Source organism: Symphalangus syndactylus, chromosome Y (genome assembly GCF_028878055.3).
Source record: "Symphalangus syndactylus isolate Jambi chromosome Y, NHGRI_mSymSyn1-v2.1_pri, whole genome shotgun sequence".
Classification (NCBI taxonomy): Eukaryota; Metazoa; Chordata; class Mammalia; order Primates; family Hylobatidae; genus Symphalangus; species Symphalangus syndactylus.
The window spans coordinates 22,037,736-22,058,383 of NC_072448.2; the positions used below are offsets into that span (position 1 = coordinate 22,037,736).

Here is a 20,648-nt window from a genome sequence, read left to right on the forward strand (position 1 = left end):
TAGTTCAAGTAGAAAGCAGTTGTTATGTAGAAAAAAAGCATATTTATTGAAGGTATATTTAGAGAGATTGTAGAAGGCTTAAGTCAATTTTTTTTTGTTGTTTTGGTGTTTTATCATACTGTGACCAGACTGTAGCATCAATAGTTACAGTTACTAGGCTACCAAAGTCTCAGGGCTGCAGTAATTATCATTGAGGAAAGTGGCAGTGTGGTTGGCTGTTTAAGGAGACTAGAGGACTTTGGAGTTTCCACCCAAGCCACAAGGGCCTGGTTTAGTTGGTGGCCTTCTTTTAATGAAGCAGTTAAGATCCAGTAGAAGTGTGGACACACTGTAGTAGCTAGGGTTTTGAGATTGGTGAAGCCTATTTGTCTCCAGCTGCCATTGCCAGATATTCATCTGCACATAATGACACTTCCTGGACTCACTGACTCCTGTAAATTCAAATGTAGCATTTGGATTTAAATCCCTATTCCAGCTTCTTAAACTTAGATCTAATAAGTGGGTAATAAAATATGTATTCAGAAGAAAGGGAGACATCAGATAAGTACATAAGTAAATCATCCTGGTCAAATACCTTCAAAAATGTTACTACAAAAAAAATCCCTGAAGTGTAAACCTTAAACAAGTTATTTTAATTGGAGAAATAGAAGAAGGTTGGAATCGTTTTAAACTGTGAGGTGTGAAATTACTATTTTTAGAATATGGGAATTATATAAAATGTCTAATTTGTTTGAAGAGCAGCATACTAGCTCTTTAGTATGGGTAGAGATTAATAACCCATGTAAGAAAACTCAGAGATTGACAATAAAATTTTTTCAGAGATTTTGTTCTGTAATTAAAGACTTTTAAAACGGTTTCCTACTGATCAATGATTCACTTATATTTATCATTTAGGCATATGCTGTGTATCCTTTTATATAGGGACAAAGTTATAGTTTCTATCATGTAGATAGAAAAAAAATCGACCGTGTACCACATTTGCATTAGAGTCTTTGGCCTGAGTAATGAAACAAACAACGGAACTGCTTATGTCAGAGTACAGGTGGGCACAGCTGAAGGTTACATCACTTGCACTTTAACATTTCTGCATTCTCATCAGTCTCTCCTACAAAGAAAATCGACTATAACTATCCTAAAGAATATATGCTACATGTAGACACTAAGTATTGAGATAAGACCATGATTTGTTTTATCACTATCTCATCGTTACATTTGTATGTGTAACTTATACAAAGAAATTCAGTTTATTTTATCACCATTAACATTTTACATCACACATTTATGTATTTTATTATCTTTCTAGTGACTTTTTTTATTTTGAGATGCAGTTCCGCTCTGTCACTCAGTCTGGAATGCAGTGGCCTGATCTCAGCTCACTGCAACCTCTGTCTCTTGGGTTCAAGGAATTCTCCTGCCTCAGCCTCCTAAATAACTGGGATTACAGGCACACATCACTACTCCTGGCTAATTTCATATTTTTAGTAGAGATGGGTTTTCCCCATGTTGGTCAGACTTAAACTCCTGACTTCAGGTGATTTACTAGTCTCAGCCTCCCAAAGTGCTGGGATTACAGGCATGAGCCACCATGCCAGCACCGCCCCCCACCCCCCCGCCCCCGTTTTTTGGAGACAAGTTCTTTCTTGGTCACCCAGGCTGGAGTGCATTGGCGCCATCTTCACACACTGCAGCCTCAACCTCCTGGGCTCAAGCTATCTTCCTGTCTCAGCCTCCCACATGGCTGGGACTACATGTGTGCAACACCATGTCAAGCTATTTGTTGTTGTTGTAGTTTAGTGATGAAATCTTGATCTATTGCCCAAGTGGGTATCAAATTGCTGGGCCTAAAAGTTTCTCCTGGTTCAAGCTCTCAAAGTGCTGGAAATACAGGAGTGAGCCACTGTGGAAAATATCGTCATTCTTTAATCACTTTTTAAATGCCACTCTTCAAAAGTAACAAGTAAATTTTACTTATGAAATTCCAAATGCCAAATCAAGTTCAGCTTCATTTTCATAAAGAGGTAAAAAGAAAACAAATCAAAAAAACCTTCTTTTTCCTTTGTTTTGAAGTTGGCAAAGAGTTGGAAAACAAATCATGTCTACTTTGGTTTGCAAAATTGACTGTACAGAGAAAGATACTCATATAAATGTTTTCAGATCTAAAATCCTGTGAAGTTATCATCAGAACCATCATCTTATAAAACAAAAACAAATCTCCTAGTGAGTCTCTTGTGTGGATTAAATATCTCATAATTAGTAATGTATATAATTGTGATTATAGTTACTCCTTGAAACATAATATTAAAAATGTGAACCTCATTTTTTTACAACTGCTACCCCAATGTGAAAAAAAAAAAGCTGACCTGGTGTAATAATTTGTGCCCCAGAGAGCCAGCATTCTGAACTATTCAGATTCTTCAGATAGCCTAAGAGTGCTAAGAGCCGAATGGGAGTCTGGACATCTTGGAGGGGTAGCAATGCCAGGTTATTTCTTGCTGCTCCACTCACCAACCGGACTCTCTGATGCAGTAGAATGGTAGACAACTTCACCACTCTCACTGGTGTCCCAGGGTGCCTCAGACCCAGTATCACAGCAGTGTCTTCAGGATTCCCGTGTGCATAGGCAAAGATTTATTACAGTACATTCATTAGAAAACCTGTACCTTAAACCTACATCAGGCTTTCTACCATATTTCTTTATTTATAAGGTCCCTAGCTCATCTTCAGAGAAATCAGGAATCTATGGATAAAGAGTTCATAGACAATGGGATTGCAGAGGAATTGACTAACAGAGGTACTAATAAGCCAAACACTGCGAGACAATTTCTTTTTAGCCTAAACAAAAATGTTATCTGTACAAGTGAGATGGTCTTGTATTTTAGAAGTGAATTTGGACAGGGAAACCTTCAGCAGTGTAATTATGGGATAATACATTATAGGGCATGGGAAGAGGCAGGCACAAACTTACGTGTTCCTGACACAGTGGGCAGCTATGAGAACCCACAAGCTGCTAAATATAGAACCACTGCAGACCTGACTGCCACAGCTGATGATCCCAGCCTGCCATATCACAGAGAAATCTGATCTGCTGAAGCTGAGGAGAAAAATAAGCTAATTGTGCTAATTTGAATAGAATTACCATCTGTAGACCTTTTTTCTTTTCTTTTCTTTTTTTTTTTTTTTGTGAGACAGAGTCTCACTCTGTTTCCCAGGCTGGAGTGCAGTGGCACGCTCTCTGCTCACTGCAAACTCTGCCTCCTGGGTTCCTACCATTCTCCTGCCTGAGCCTCCTGAGTAGCTGGGACTACAGATGCCCACCACTGCACCCGGCTAATTTTTTTGTATTTTTTAGTAGAGACGGGGTTTCACCATGTTAGCCAGGATGGTCTTGATCTTCTGACCTCGTGATCTGCCCGCCTCGGCCTCCCAAAGTTCTGGGATTACAGGCGTGAGCCATCGCGCCCGGCCCATTTTTTAAAGTTTTAAATACCTCCTATTTGTGCTAACCCAGTCAGCATTGTTAAATATGACCAGCAAAGACAAACTTCTACCTATTTTGTGCTCATGCATTTTTCTTGAAGTGTTCCTCTTATTATCTTTCCAAGTTCATAGTTTCTTTATGTCCTAGCTTAAATTTCTTTAATCAAAATATTTAGAATCATCCCAGCTTTCTCCCCCATTGCAACATTTATATATCTATGATTTTAGTTACCCAGAAATCACTGAAGTAGATAGGCAACAAAAAATGTAATAATTTGAATATATTAATAAATAATGAAAAATTTGGAGATAAAGCACCTGTCTCTAAATTGGAGGGGGCTTTTCTTCTGAAACATATAATTTTAGTGAGATATCAAACCAATAGTTCAAACAGAAAATTCAAGATTGAGGTTCAGGAAAGAGCTCATATTTTAAAAATTATTTTAGTGTTTAGTGAATACACATGTGGAATACAGTGAGATTAGTGTTGCTACTTTCCCATTTCTAAAATGTAATTATAGGTTTTTAGGAATATGCTTGAGAAATTCAGTATCTTCAATTCTGAGGAAATGCTTCAAAATATACATTAATCACCCTACAATTTCAGATACACTACAGAGGTTATCTGCATACTTTCCTTTTAAATAATAATTTAAAGTATATATATATAAACATATATATATCTTATTTATATCCAATATATTATACTCTCATCCAATAGTGTGTGGATATATTAATATACCTTAAGTGGAATAATAAACCATTTCTAAGAAGTAAGACTATCTTTAAAATACTGCTCTCTGAATAGAATTGTACTTATAAAACATAGCCCATAAATCCTGTTTGGCAAAAATAAGATATAAGCTCAATATTTAGACATCTCTGCTGATTCATAGAATAACCTAAATTTTGGTTTTGCAAAGATCTAGTACATAACCTCTTATCTTACAATCTGTGGTTTTAGGGTTCAGCAAGAGTCTTCATACCAAGTATATTAACCCAAACCTTTGGCTAGACCAAAAGTGCCTGTGTTTTCATGAGAAATATCAGCTGTCTTGAAGAGCCAGAAAGCCTGGAAACTTTCTTTCTACATCACAGCTAGTTGACACTCAACCAGGGAGACATTGAGTTCTGAGTGCCTAAGAGGTTGTTGTCTAGGCTTGGGTCCAGATTGAGATCCAGGCATCAGCAGAAGTTAAAAGAGTCATGCTCTAGCATGGCTAAAGCAGCATGCAAGAATGAAAAAGAATGGACTATTCAATAAATGTTAAGAAAGATATTTTCTAAAGAAGATTAGCAGAAGAGGCTATGGATAGGAGAACATGAGAGGAGAACAGAGGAAAAATAACTGAGAAAGATAGGAAAATGCAAAATGAAGGGAATGTACAAGAAGAAAAGATTAAATAAGAACACAGTGTACATGGAGATAGAAGAGAACAGAACAGAAAAAGAAAAAGGAGAAACAAAGAGAGATAAGAGAGGTACCTAGGACATCAGGGCTTTCTTTTATCTGGATAATTTTTAATTTCCTGCCATAGTGCTTGTAAACAAATCTTCTAGGAAGCCAAATGCTTATAAGCTGGCTTGGTTGGAGAGAAATGATTTATCTTGGCTTTCTGTGACAGTTATCTCAGTTAACAAAGTGATAAAATACTGATCTGGGAAAGAAACAGTTTTTACTGGCAAAAAGGGTACATGTTTAGACAAGGAGCCAAAATGACTAGTTAATAGTGTTTCTTCATTCAGCTCAATTTCAGGAGGAGAAAATGATACAATTATATCAGACTTAAAATGGGTTCTGCGTCTTAGTATTTCTGTTTCAGGTTGGGTCCAGGTTCTCACTTTACAAGCTTTAAAAACAGCAAAGGATTCAATAATATCAGCTTCAGACTGGATCCAGTGCATGTCTGCTTTGGTTATAGGCAGTATCCAAGATATGAGTGTTCTTCCTATAAGGAACATCCACGGTTTGACTACTGGAGATAGAACCTTGGGCCAGAAACTGAGTAGGAAGGTTTCAGACCGGGTAAAAGCATGAATTATATCAACTTTATGCTGGATCCAGGGAATGAATGACTACTTGAGATTTTACATAAGCCCACAATCTGCCTTTATTCATTTGAATATTAAATGAAGATCTGACTATATCAGTTTCCTGCTTGATCTAGGGTCTCACTGCTTGGGTTTCAGCGTGGGTTCGGTATGTAGCAGCTCTTTGCTGAGTCCAGGGCCAAAATATACCAACTTCAGTTTGGACCAGGGAGAGAGTGGCTGATTATCAGGATGAATCCAGGGTCTAGCTGTATCACATTGAGTCTGTAAGCAAGATGTGACTGTATCAATTTCAGTCAAGTTTCAGGGCTTTATTCCTTGGCTTACAGTCCAAATTTGGAATACTTCAGTTTCAGGTTGGTTCCAAGATCTTACTGAATTCATTTGAGTCTGGAACTAGTATCTCATCACTGTACTGGCTTCAGGGTGGGGGCAGGGATGAATTTCAGAGTATATGTCCATGGTCTGATAGTAGCAGGTACATGCTGAGTCCAGGAGTAATTTATGCTAACTTGATTCTGGGTCCAGGAGTGTGCCATTTGGTATTCACGTTGGGTCTAGGGCCAAACTGCATCATTTTGGGCTGGGGACCAACGTACCAACATTCCACCTCAGGCCAGGTCCTAATTTCTTGAGATTCAGGCTCAGTCCATTGTTCTATTTTATCAATTTCAGAATGTGTCCAGCATCTGACTGTACTGATTTCAGCACAGGTCCAAGGTGGAATAACATCACATTCAGATTGTGTCCAGGGTCTGACTGCATTCTTTTCAGATTGGTTCCATGGGTGGATTATTTGCCATTCTCTCTGGCTTCATCCAGGTAGTAACTGTTTGAGAATAAAGTTGAGTACCATTTCTTCTTACATGCTTTTAGGTCTGAAACCAATCACTCAGTGTATTAAAGTAAGGCATGGTCAAACCTGATACAATAGTGTATCAGACTCATACAACAGTGGATCAGACAAGAAAAGGGTCCAGGGTCTGACTGCTTGAAATTTACCATGAGTCAAAGGTTTGATAGTATTAGTTTTAGCTCTAGTCCAGGGGTGGATTGTGCCTGCTTCAGTCTGGATCTATAGTTTTACTGTATCAGCTTCACAAATGGTCTGGGATCTCATTGTACCTACTTCAGATTGGGTACACAGGAAGAACACATTAGTTTTGGATTGGATCCATGTTATAAATGCTGTAGTTCTATGTTTAGCCCAGGATTCTATTTTACCATGTCCAAAGAGAGTAAATGTGCTCAGTGTTTGAAATTCTGGCTGAGCCCAAGGTTTAATTTTTTTCTGCTCCCGTTTTAAACGAAGTTCTGCTAGCTAGAGCTTTAGGGTGGGAGCATAGTTTTGCTGCTTGATAGTGCAGGGGCACTACCAAGGATATAAGTGTTCCAAATTCAGGCAAGGCCCATTCATTGGTATATTCAATGTCATGATGTGTCCACAAAATAGATGCTTGATTTTAATATTGGATCAAGGGTTGTGTAATATCACGTATAGGTTCTGTCCAATAAACTACTGCTGGAGATTCAGCCTGAGGCCATGGTGTGTCTGTGTCATTTGTAGGCTTTGTCCAAAGATTTCCTGCTGGAGATTCAGACTGTGTCCATAGTGGGACAGTAGCAGTCCAGAGCAGTATTCATGTATATTCTGTTGTTAATTCAGCCCCTTTCCATAGTGTGATGGTATCAGCTATGAATGTTGTCCAGGTATTTACTGATGGACATTCGACGTGGGTCCAAGGTACAACTATGGAAGATATAGGCTGTGTCCATGGAATTACTACTGGAGATACAGCCTAGGGCCATGTTGTGACTCTGGAAGTTACAGCATCTGTGCACGGATTTACTGTTGCAGACTCAGCTTGTGTCCACAGAATAATGTTATCAGATTCAGGTAGTGTATAGAGATTTACTGCAGAAGATTCATCTTGGACCCAAGGTTTTGTGTCCAGAATTTATTCCTTCTGGTGGGTTCTTGGTCTCACTACCTTCAAGAATGAATTCACGGACCCTCACTGTGAGTGTTACAGCCATTAAACATGGTGTGTCTGGAGGTTATTTCTTCAGATGTTCAGATGTGTCCAGAGTTTCTTCCTTCTGGTGGGTTTATGGTCTTGCTGACTTCAAGAGTGAAGCCATAGACCTTCCCAGTGAATGTTACAGCTCTTAAAGGTGGGGCCTCCTGAGTTGTTTGTTCCTCCTGCTGGGTTCTTGGTCTCACTGACTTCAGGAGTGAAGCCACAGGCCCTGAGAGGAGTGTTACAGCTCATAAAGTAGTGCAGACCCAAACAGTGAGCAGCAGCAAGCTTTATTGTGAAGAGCAAAAGAACAAAGCTTCCATGGCGTGGAAGACGACCCAAGCAGGTTGCTGCTGTGGGCTAGTGTAGCCAGCTTTTATTCCCTTATTTGGCCCCATGCGTATCCTGTTGATTGGTCCATTTTACAGAGCACTGATTGGCCCATTTTATAGAGTGCTGATTGGTCCATTTTACAGAGTGCTGATTGGTGTGTTTTTACAGAGTGCTGATTGCTGCATTTACAATCATTTAGCTAGACAGGAAAGTTCTCCAAGTCCCCATCCCATCCTCAAACTGAGGTAAAGCTCAGCTGGTTTCACCTTTCAGTTTGATTGTATAAGATAGATCCTGTGTAAGTGGATTTATTGGTGGAGACTCACTCTGAATCCATGGTATAGTACTAAACCTACTACTATGTCCAGGGATTTATGGCTGGAAATTCAGGCTTGGTCCATAGCTTGTCTCCATCAGCTATTATCTGTGTCCCTGAACTTATTGTTGGAGAATCATTCAGGATTCCGTGTGTGACTATGTAAGTTTCAGACTGTGTCCAGGCATTTCCTTCTATAAATTAAGCCTCATTCCATAGTAGGACCATATCAGTGATAACCTTTCTTCAGGGATTAATTGCTGGAGTTTTACCTGGAATCCATGGTTGACAAGATACTGGTGGATGTTCAGCATGGGTCCATGATAGTAATATATCATGTGCCCAGGGACCTACTCCTAGAGTTTCAGCCAGAATCCATCTTGTGAGTATATCAGTTTCAGACTGTGTCCAATGATGTAATAATAGTAATTCAGCCTGGATACACATTATTATGACTGTATCTGATATAGGAGAATATATCCATGAATTCATCACTAGCGATTCAGCATGGGTCCCTAGCATGATTATATCAGTTTCCAACTGTTTCCAGGAATGTACTGCTGGAGACTCAACCTGGGTTCACAGTGTTATTGTTTCAGTATCAAATCATATCTAGTAGTTTACTGCTGGCAAATAAGCTGTGGTCCACAATTAGACTGAATTAAATTCAGATGGGAGCCAGTTGTTTCCTTCTAGATATTCAGGTTGCAATTTTGTCCAAGGATTTATTGTTGGCATTTCATCAAGGGTCAATTGTGTGGCAGTTTCAGCTATAGCTTTTGCCCAGGGATTCATTGTTGGGAATCTATCCTGGATCCATGGTGTGACTGTCTTAGCTATAGGCTCTGTCATGGGAAATAAGGCTGGAAATTCACCTTGATTCCAACGTGTGACTTTATCAGATACAAAACATATCCAGAGATTCACTGCTGGAGATTCAGCAATAGTCCACAGTATGATTGGATCAGTTTCAGACTGTCCCCAGGATGTTAATCCTTGAAATTCAGCCTTTGTCCATGTTGTGACTATATCTGCTAACATCTTTATCCAATAGTTTACTGTTGGAGTTTCAGTCTGGGTCCACAGTGGGACTGTGTGAGTTTCAGATTGTGTCCAGGGATTTAATTCTTGAGACTATCCCTGCATCCATGGTGTTTACATAATAGTTTCATTTTGTACCCAGGAGTTGATTACACCAAGGTCTTTCTGAATCCAGGGTCACAGAGTGTCATCTTCAGTTTGGGTCCATGATCTGACTTTATCACTTTCAACCTCACGCCAGTGTCTAAATGCATATGTTTCGTGATGTATCCAGTCTCAACTTATCAGCCACAGGTTGGTTCCAAAACCTCACTATTTCAGTGTCAGACTGTATCCAATGGTGATCTGTCAGAGTTACTGGTTCTCTCCACTATGTGACTGTCTCTGCTTGAGACTGAAATGAAAGTTTGATGATATCAGCTTCAGTGTGATTCAGGGTCTGCATTTATCAGTTTCAGGTTGGGACCCAGGTACCACTGTTTCCATCCCAGTTTGGGCCCAATACCTAACTGGATCTGTTTCTGGTTGGGTCCAATGTTTTTCTTTCTATTCTTCAGTCTGTGTTCTGGGCCACAATATTTAATATTTATGCCGAATCCAGGGTCTCATTCTTTCAGTTTCAGTTTGTAACCATGGTTTAATTGTATCAGCTTTCAGGTGAGTCAAGAGTCTTCCTGATTGAGTTTCTGGCTGGGTCCGGGTTTGGAATATGGTGGTTTCAGGCTGATTCCAGGGTCTCATCGTGTCAACTTTAGAGTGAATTAGGGGCTCAATTATGTTCATGGTAGGATTTATTAAGATCTATGTCTGCATTTGGGGTTTGAGTATAACAGCCTCATGTTTATTCAGTGTACTAAATATATTCATTTGATGTGAAGGCCTGATCATACTTGTTTTCTGTTGCATACAAGACCTAATATTGTCATCTTTTGGCTTAGCACATGAACATGGAGTATGCAGTATGGAAGAAATCCAGAACTGATTGACTCAGCTTCTGTCAGAATCCAGTCCTTTCTATAGTTTCTTGGGATCCATCTGTACTTTCTATAATTTCTTGGGATCGAAATATATTTAAGACTGACTGACACCATGGTTCAAAGTTATGGATTACTGTAGGATACTGAGATCCATCTTCATTGAGGGAGGAATAAGCCCATAGTTCAATTTTATTAACTCTGAAAGGTACTGGTGGAATCTGGTTGTAAGTTACTGGTTGAGCACCAGGTTTGACTCTATGAGCTACATGATACATTTGGTGTTTGAATCTGCATCACTGTTCCTGTTTTATAAGACACAAACTATTTCCAAGTTTCAACTTTAGGAGTAATTTCTAGCCAAGGTATAGCTACAAGTTGTCCAAGAGATGGAACATAAATAGATTGAACCTGAGACTGACCAATATCCATCTTAGAAGAAACTTGAGATCCATCTATCCCACTTGAAAAGAGAAACGAGGGGCAGGGCACGGTGGCTCACACCTGTAATCCAAGCATTTTGGATGGCCAAGGTGGGCAGATCATGAGGTCAGGAGATCGAGACCATCCTGGCTAACACGGTGAAACCCCGTCTCTACTAAAAATACAAAAAAAGTTTACGTGGTGGCGGGCACCTGTAGTCCCAGCTACTTCAGAGGATGAGGCAGGAGAATGGCGTGAACCCGGGAGGCAGAGCTTGCAGTGAGCTGAGATTGTACCGCTACACTCCAGCCTGGGCAACAGAGTGAGACTCTGTCAAAAAAAAAAAAAAAAAGAAAGAAAGAAAAAGAAAAAGAAAGAAAGAAGAAAGAAAGAAAGAAAGAGAGAAAGAAAGAAAGAAAGAAAGGAAGAAAGGAGAAACCAGAATCCACCAGCATTAACTAGTGGTAGAGTATGAAGCCTAATTATACTAGCTAATGTATTATCCAGGATCTTGCTGAATCAGTCACAGTTTGATACTTATAATTCATTGCATTTTTCTGAGGAAGATTCCAGGATATAGGTATAATAGCTGTTTGGGAGTTCTGGGGTCTAGAAAAAAAGAAATATTGAAAAGTGTCCATTTCAGGAGTACGCCAGTGTTCAGCTGTATTGGGATGATCCCGTGGTTTGGCAACAGGAGATATCCAGGATTATACCATTGGGAATTTGCTAGCAGAGGAGAGGTGACTGCTTTGAAAGTGTAATAGTCTATTGGCATGAAAAAAGTCTCTATTATTTGAACCAAAAGATATTGAATGAGGATTCCAGTGCTTTCTGTTCACTGGGAAAGTGCTTAGTCTTCTCCTCCATGTTTGTACTGAGAATCCATGGAAGACCAAAGTGGCAGAGCCTGTGTTAGAGCAAAGTGTGTTTTGTGGACTGTCTTCTACTCCAGGAGGAAAGTTTCAGGGTAGAGAAAAAAGTAGGACCCAGTGTCTTCTGGGATGCCGTGATAAGCCATCTCATCCATATGTATGGGGCTGTCCTGATGACAAGAACAGGGTCATAACAGGCTTCTAAGGTATCACTGACCAGGCCTACCAGTTCCCAGTGACTTCCAAAGAGGCAAAGAACAGGAATACCTTGCTGTACCTGAAACATTGGAAACAAAGATAACCCTGTATATTAGAAATAAATATAGACATATACTATACAGTATTAAAATATAGAATGCCTAAATTACATATATAGTAATACATGTATATTAATTATAAAATACACAGATACATATATTGTATGTTTATCAATACTTACATGTATAAATTAGTTAAATAGTTATGTGGTTTATACATATATTAAATTATAAGATATTAAATTGTAAATATAAGTTATACTTTTCTATAACATGTAAATTTCATATTACTTGATGGGCAATAATAAATATTACATGGTCCATACTCCAAGTTCCATATAACACTTAGGAATAAATAATTCTAACTCTGGTTAAAATAGTAAAATTAAATACTAGAGGGAAATTAGAGGAAAGTTCTATACCATAAAAGATCACCTACATACTCAAAATCATTATCTGAATATTACTTACGCCTTTAGCCAAGTAAAGTTAGGAAAGCACAACTTATACAGTCATAGGAAATGATTGTTTGTATCACCTCCTCTGCCATTACGTTTGTTGAAGCCATCATCATTTCTTTGGTCTCTCTGCTTGATTCTGATACCTACTTGCAGCTTACAGTTTGTTCTCCCAGTAGCCAGAACTACACTCAGAGTAAAAGTACTTATTCTAAAATTGACTACGTAATTGGAAGTAAAACACTCCTCAGCAAATGCAAAAGAACAGAAATCATAACAAACAGTCTCTCAGGATACAGTGCAATCCCCAAGATTAAAAAACTCACTGAAAGCTGCACAACTACATGGAAACTGAACAACTGGCTGCTGAATGTCTACTGGGTAAATAATGAAATGAAGGCAGAATAAAGATATTCTTTGAAACCAATGAGAACAAAGGCACAACATACCAGAATCTCTGGAAAACATTTAAAGGAGGGTTTTGAGGGAAATTTATATCACTTAATATCCACAAGAGAAGGTAGGAAAGATCTAAAATCAGCACACTAACATCACAACTAAAAGAACTAGAGAACAAGAAAAGCAAGAACAAACAAATTCAAAAGCTAGCAGAAGACAAGAAATAACTAAGATAAGAGCAGAACTGAAGGAGACAGACACGTAAAAAACCCTTCAAGAAAATCAATGAATCCAGGATCTGGTTTTTTGAAAACATCAACAAAATAGTTCGACCACTAGCCAGAGTAATAAAGAAGAAAAGAGAGAAGAATCAAATAGACACAATACAAAATGATAAAGGAGAGATCACCGCTGATCCCACAGAAATACAAACAACCATCAGGGAATACTATAAACACCTCTAACAAAATAGAGTAGAAAATCTAGAAGAAATGGATAAATTCGTGGAGGCACACACCCGCCCAATTCTAAACCAGGAAGAAGTCAAATCCCTGAACAGACCAATAACAAGTTCTGAAATTGAGGCAGTAATTCATAACCTATAAAACAAATAAACAAAAAAATCCAGGACTAAACAGATTCACAGACAAATTCCAGCAGACATACAAAGAGGAATGCTGGTAGCATTCCTTCTGAAACTATTCCAAACAATAGAAAAAGAGAGAATCCTCCTGAACTCATTTTATGAGGCCAGAATCATCCTGATATCCAAACCTGGCAGAGACACAGCAAAAAAAGATAAAATTTCAGGCCAATATTCCTGATGAACATTGATGCAAAAATCCTCAATGAAATACTGGCAAACCGAATCCAGCAGCATATCAAAAAATGTATCAACTATGATCGAGTCAGGTTCATACCTGGTTGCAAGGCTGATTCAACATGCACAAATCAATAAATGCAATCCATCACATAAGCAGAACTAATGACAAAAACCACATGATTATCTCAATAGATCCAGAAAACCCCTTCAACAAAATTCAAAACCCCTTCATGATAAAAACTCAATAAACTAGATATTGATAGAATGTATTCCAAAATAATAAGAGCTACTTATGACAAATCCACAGTCAATATCATACTGAATGGCAGAATCTGGAAGCTTTCTTTCCCTTTGAAAATCTGCACAAGACAAGGATGCCCCCTCTCTCACCACTCCTATTCACCACAGTATTGGAAGTTCTGACCAGGACATTCAGGCAATTGAAAGAAGTAAAGGGTATTGAAGTAGGAAAAGAGGAAGTCAAATTGTCTCTGTTTGCAGATTACAAGATTGTATATTTAGAAAACCCCACTGTCTCAGCTCAAAATATCCTTAAGCTGATAAGCAACTTCAGCAAAGTCTCAAGATACAAAATCAATGGGCAAAAATCACAAGCATTCCTATACACCAATAGCAGACAAACAGCGAGCCAAATCCTGAGTGAACTCACATACCCAGTTGCTACAAACAGAATAAAATACCTAGGAATATAACTTACAAGGAATGTAAAAGACCTCTTCAAGGAGAACTACAAAACACTGCTCAAGGAAATCAGAGAGGACACAAATACATGGAGAAACAGTCCATGTTTATTATAGGAGGATCAGTATTGTGAAAATGGCCACACTGCCCAAAGTAATTTATAGATTCAATGCTATCCCCATTAAAGGTCTGATTGACTTTCTTCACAGAATTGTTAAAAACAATATTAAACTTCATATGGAGCCAAAAAAGAGCTGGCATAGCCAAGACAGTCCTAAGCAAAAAGAACAAAGCTGGAGGCATCATGCTACCTATCTTCAAACTGTAACAACACAAGACTACAGTAAGCAAAACAGCATGGTACGGGTACCAAAACAGATATATAGACCAATGAAACAGAACAGAGTTCTCTGACATAATACCACACCTCTACAACCATGTGATCTTTGGCAAGTCTGACAAAAACAAGCAATGGGGAAATGATTTCCTATTTAATAAATGATGTTGGGAAAACTGGCTAGCCATATGCAGAAAACTGAAACTGGACCCCTTCCTTACACCTTGTACAAAAATTAACTCAAGACGGATTAAAGACTTAAACGCACGACCTAAAACCATAAAAACCCTAGAAGAAAACCTAGATGATACTATTCAGCACATAGGCATCAGCAAACACTTCATGTCTAAAACACCAAAAGCAATGGCAACAAAAGCCAAAATTGACAAACGAGACCTAAGTAAACTAAAGAGCTTCTGACAGCAAAAGTAACTATCATTAGAGTGAACAGGAAACCTACAGAATGGGAGAACATTTTTGCAGTCTATCCATCTAACAAAGGACCAATATCCATAATCTACAAGGAACTTAATCAAATTTAGAAGAAAAAAATAAAATCACCCATCTAAAAGTGAGCCAATGATATGAACAGACACTTCTCTAAAGAAGACATTTGGCTGGGTGCGGTGGCTCACACTTGTAATCCCAGCACTTTGGGAGGCCGAAGTGGGCGGATCACGAGGTCAGGATATCAAGACCACGGTGAAACTCCGTCTCTACTAAAAATGCAAAAAATTAGCCGGGCGTGGTGGCGGGTGCCTGTAGTCTCAGCTACTCGGAGAGGCTGAGGCAGGAGAATGGCGTGAACCCAGGAGGTGGAGCTTGCAGGGAGCCAAGATTGTGCCACTGCACTCCAGCCTGGGTGACAGAGAGAGACTCCGTCTCAAAAAAAAAAAAAAGAAGTCATTTATGGAGCCAATAAACGTATGAAAAAAAGCTTATCATCACACTGGTCATTAGAGAAATGCAAATCAAAACCACAATGAGATACCATCTCATGCCATTTAGAATGGTGATCATTAAAAAGTCAGGAAACAACAGATGCAGGAGAGGACTGGAGAAATAGGAATGCTTTTACACTGTTGGTGGGAGTGTAAATTAGTTCAACCATTGTGGAATACAGTCTGGTGGTTCCTCAAGGATCTAAAACTAGAAAGACCATTTGACAAGGCAATCCCTTTACGGGTTATATACCCAAAGGATTATAAATCATTCTACTATAAAGACACATGCACACTTATGTTTATTGAGGCATTGTTCACAATAGCAAAGACTTGGAACCAACCCAAATGTCCATCAATGACAGACATGATAAAGAAAATGTGGCACATGTACACTATGGAATACTAAGCAGCCATAGAAAAGGATAAGTTTATGTCCTTTGCAGGGACATAGATGAAGCTGGAAAGCATCATTCTCAGCAAACTAATACAAGGACAGGAAGACAAACACCGCATATTCTCACACATAAGTTGGAGGTGAACAATGAGAACACATGGACAGAGGGAGGGGAACATCACACACTGGGGCTTGTTGGTGGGTGGAGGTTTAGGGGAGGTATAGCATTAGGAGAAATACCTAATGTATGTGATGGGTTGATGGGTGCAGCAACCCACCATAACATGGGTATACCTATGTAACAAAACTGCACGTTCTGTACATGTACTCTAGAACTTAAAGTATATACAAAAAAGAAATACATATATATATAGACATATACTATACATGTATTAAAATATATATAATGTATAATATATATGTATTAAAATACATATAATGCACAAATTTCATCTATATGCAATACATATATAATTATTATAAAATATGTGGAGATATATATACTGTATATGTTTAGGTTAGGAATACTTATATTTATAAATTAGTTATATAGCTTATATGTTTTATACATAAATTATAAGATATTAACTTAAAAGTATAAATTATAGTTTTCTATCACATGTAAATTCCATATTACTTGATAGACAGTAATACATTTTACATTTTATATACTTCATGAATTCCATATAACACTCAGGCATAAATAATTGTAACTTTGGTTAAAACAGTGAAATCAAATACTAGAGGGAATTTAGAGGAAAGTTGTAAACAAAGATCATTTACATACTCAACATCGTTATCTGAATATTACTTAAGCCCTCAGCCAAGTAACTTTAGGCAAAGCACAACTTATACAGTCACAGGAAATGACTGGGAGTATCACCTTCTCTGCCATTAGGTTTATTGAAGCATCATCATTTGGTCTCTCTGCTTGAACCTGATACTCACTTGCAGTTTACAGTTTGTTTTCTCTGTAGCCAGAATTATACTCAGAGTAAAACCAAAAGGGGTTTGTCTTTGATCTCACTTAAGTGTTTTATTTTGTTCATCTTGCCACATGATGGGTGTATGACTACTTGCTTAATTCTAGTCTCAGAATTATTTCAATGGCTATTTTCTCTGCCTGGAATTCTCTTCCTCCAAATACCTGCCTAGATTACTACCCTAAAGGTTTAGTCTTTGCTTAAGTAAAGCATTTTTAAAGGCATGTCACTCCAAAAGACATTTTCCAACATCTTCCTATCACTTATTAATTTATCAAAATATGTTTTATCACTGAACATTTTACTTTACTTTTTTCTTGCTTGTAGGTTGACAAAAAATGTAAACTTCATGATAGTAAGCCTAATTACACGATTTTATAACCAATAACCATTAGCCCACACGAAAATAAATGCTTAAGCACTTCATATTTTACGAATGAATGACTGCTCATTGTTTTTGTTCTATGTTCAATATCATTACTTTGAAATGTAAAGAATATAAATTTCTTTAACAGATTGTTTAACAGATTCTTAAATCTGATTTAATTTTTTAAAGGCCGTCTTGCCTATTGCTTTCCAGAACAGAAAATGTTTTATTCCTCTAAAGTATGCTACTTTTGCTTTAAAATATTTCTGTAGGAAATTTTTTTCTGTGGCTCCTACTGATTAAAGAATCAAGTCTAAATATCATAACTTCAAATTATGAATTCAGCTTATTTTTCTGTTCTCATATCTTCTCTATCTCTTTTTACCAACTTTTTCAGAAAAAAAAAACACATTTTCCTATCCAAATATAATCTATGTATTAAATATTCTTCCTACATCTGTATATCTTATTTCTATAATAAAGAGCTGATTTTCTTTCAAGGCCCATTCTAAAAACCTAATCAATGTGTACATATAATGAACCATATATTCTATATATTCCTACCATTTGCAATACAGATTTCTGCATGAACATGGACTTGATTTATTTTTATATTAGACAGTAAGCTTTCTAACTACTGGGCTCAGGATTGGATTTTTCTGAGAAGTGGGATGAGGCCTGTTTCCTGTATGTGCCCTATTGGGTTAGAATTCTTTGTCTGTACCGGTATTCTGCCTGTATTAATTGCAAGTTTTTTAAGTACTAATTTTATGATTTTTTTATGTTAGTCTTTCGGACTTCGAAAATGTTCCAATAATGTTTGTTAGCAAAGAATATTGAAATGATTTAGTATCCCTTCTCCATCATAAATTCCATTCATATTTCAAATAGTTTAACTTTTCTATTTTTTTTTTTGAGAGAATGACTCTTCTCTGTCTCCTAGGGTGGAGTGCAGTGGCAAAATCTCAGCTCACTGCAAACTCTGCCTCCTGGGCTCAAGCAAGTCTTGTGCAAAATCTCAGCTCACTGCAAACTCTGCCTCCTGGGCTCAAGCAAGTCTTGTGCCTCAGCCTCCTGAGTGGCTGGTATTACAGGCATGCATAACCACAACAGGCCAATTTTTGTATTTTTAGTAGAGAATGGGGTTACACCGTGTTGGTCAGCCTGGTTAAGTTTTCTTCTGAGGCCAAGCGTGGTGGCACATGACAGTTATCCCATGTAATCTGGAAGGTTGAGGTGGGCAGATCACTTGATCTCAGGAGTTCAAGATTGGCATGGGCAACAGTGAGACTCCACCACTAGAGAAAAATAATTAGCTGGGTGTTGTGGCATATGCCTATGGTTCCAGCTACTGGGAAGTCTGAGATGAGAGTATCACTTGAGCCTGGGATGTCAAGGCTGCAGCGAGCACTGATTATTATGTCATTGTTCTCCAGCCTGGATGACAGTGTGAGACCCTGTGTAAAAAAATAAACAAATAATAATTCTGGCCATTTTTGTCTTCTTAGTTGTGGCTATTTATACACTAAATATTACCCCCTTCAGAAGGTACTACATGATATCCTACATTAGGCTTTAAGAAAAAGACCATGATATTCTATTCAAAAGTAGTTATTTGTAGATGTGTGTTTTTCAGGACTAATTTTGTTGTGTTATTTTGGATTTTTATGATTGATAATGACCTTTCATAACTGCAGATTTTCATTTTTTATAAATTCTTAGTTTATGTTTGTTTAATTGGATTACAGATTTTTTCTAACAAGTGAGTTCAGGAATCTAACTATAACTCTGTTGGTTTTTCCTATTGTTTCTAAATATCTTTTCATTTATTCTATTTATTCATTTTTTTTTTTTTAGAAACGTAGTGTCCCAGGCTGGAGTGAAGTGACAAGATCATAGGTTACTGCAACCTCAAACTCCCTGGCTCAAGAAACTCTTTCACCACAGACTTCAAAGTAGCTAGGGCTACAGGCACAGTCCAAAACACCCAGCTATTTTTTTTTCTAGCAACATCATCTCACTATGTTCGCTAAGCTAGTCTGGAACTCTTGGCCTCAAGTGATCCTCCTGCCTCAGTTTCCTAAAGTATTGAAATTATAGGCATGAGCCACTGTGGCTTCAGAGACTTTTTATATAAGTTCCCTACTTCTTAATTTTTTAAAATCACTAAAAATGCTTCTGCTTTATTTATTTGTGATTAAAGAAAATACATGCCTTCACGCACCTTTATAGAATTGGTAATGTGTTTCTACAAACCCCTGACAATGCTAACTTTGCCTTTATATAGGAAGTACCCAGCAGTCTTCTTGTGGCTGACTCCAGACACATAAATTATTATTTCTAGTCTTGTGAGTATGTTGATGGTGGCAGAAGAAGAGGTATAGAAGCTTAACTGACAACTTCTTGATACTGCTGCCAAAGTTATTGTGAGCTGAAGAAACAGAGAAGAGAAGGATATGAGATATGCATTATTCCATTAGGCAATTTATATCATGGCTTTCCTATAAGATTTTATATTATAGCTTTCATTCATTACAAATATCCCCGAGACAGTTCAAATTATGTTTATCTCCATCTCATCTCATATATGCTTACTTCATAGACTCTTGGATTTTGGCAAATCACCTTACACCAGGTAACAGAATACAGAGTAATTTCAATGTCTGCCATTGTGATTTTTCTTCCATTGTTACCCATATAAAGAGGAATAATATGGATTCAATTATATACTAGTTTTTTATAAGCTTCTGATTTTATGTTTCCATTAATTTTCTTTTTATTATCAACCTCTGAATTATATTAATGATATAGAGAATATGACTCTTGTGGCTTAATCTGATATTGGTATACCCTGTAGTGTCTGTACAAGCAGTTATAACAGCTCTTCCAAAAGATGTTGTAAGTGTGGGAATCTGGCATTTCTTCACTTCTGATAGGGTATTGGAGAAGGAACTCTCCTATATCTCCCATTTCTGGATCTGTTCCAATTTGTGGATTAAATCTTGGGTGCAGGCAGATTTTGTGGCCCAGTAAAACACCTTCCTGGTCAATGACTCCTGAAATGGTTAGGGTGCAAATGCTTCCTAATGGAATGGAAACATAAAGAATACAATAAAAATTAAAGTGAGAAAAGCATTTAATTTTACTTCAATTTAAACTTAAATGTTTGCTTAAATATAATTTTTGTTGGCTTGGCATGGTAGGTCAGACCTGTAATCCCTGCATTTTGAGAGGCCTGTAATCCCATGACTGCCCAATGCAGGCAGACATCTTCAGGTCAGGAGTTTCAGACCAGCCTGGATAATATGGTGAAACCTATCACTACTAAAAATACAGGGAAAAAATGGCTAGGCATTGTGGCACGCACCTTTAGTCCAAGCTACATAGGAGGCTCAGGCAAGAGAATGACTTGTATCTGGGGAGCAGAGGTTATAGTGACCAAGATTATGCCACTGCACTGCAGCCTGGATGA

General features: G+C 37.8%; 1 pseudogene; it reads right to left on the reverse strand.

Moving 5' to 3' along the window:
- Nucleotides 1-158: 158 nt before the first annotated feature.
- LOC129476724 (uncharacterized) lies at nucleotides 159-19,846 on the reverse strand (annotated as a pseudogene).
- Between the last annotated feature and the right edge of the window lie 802 nt (nucleotides 19,847-20,648).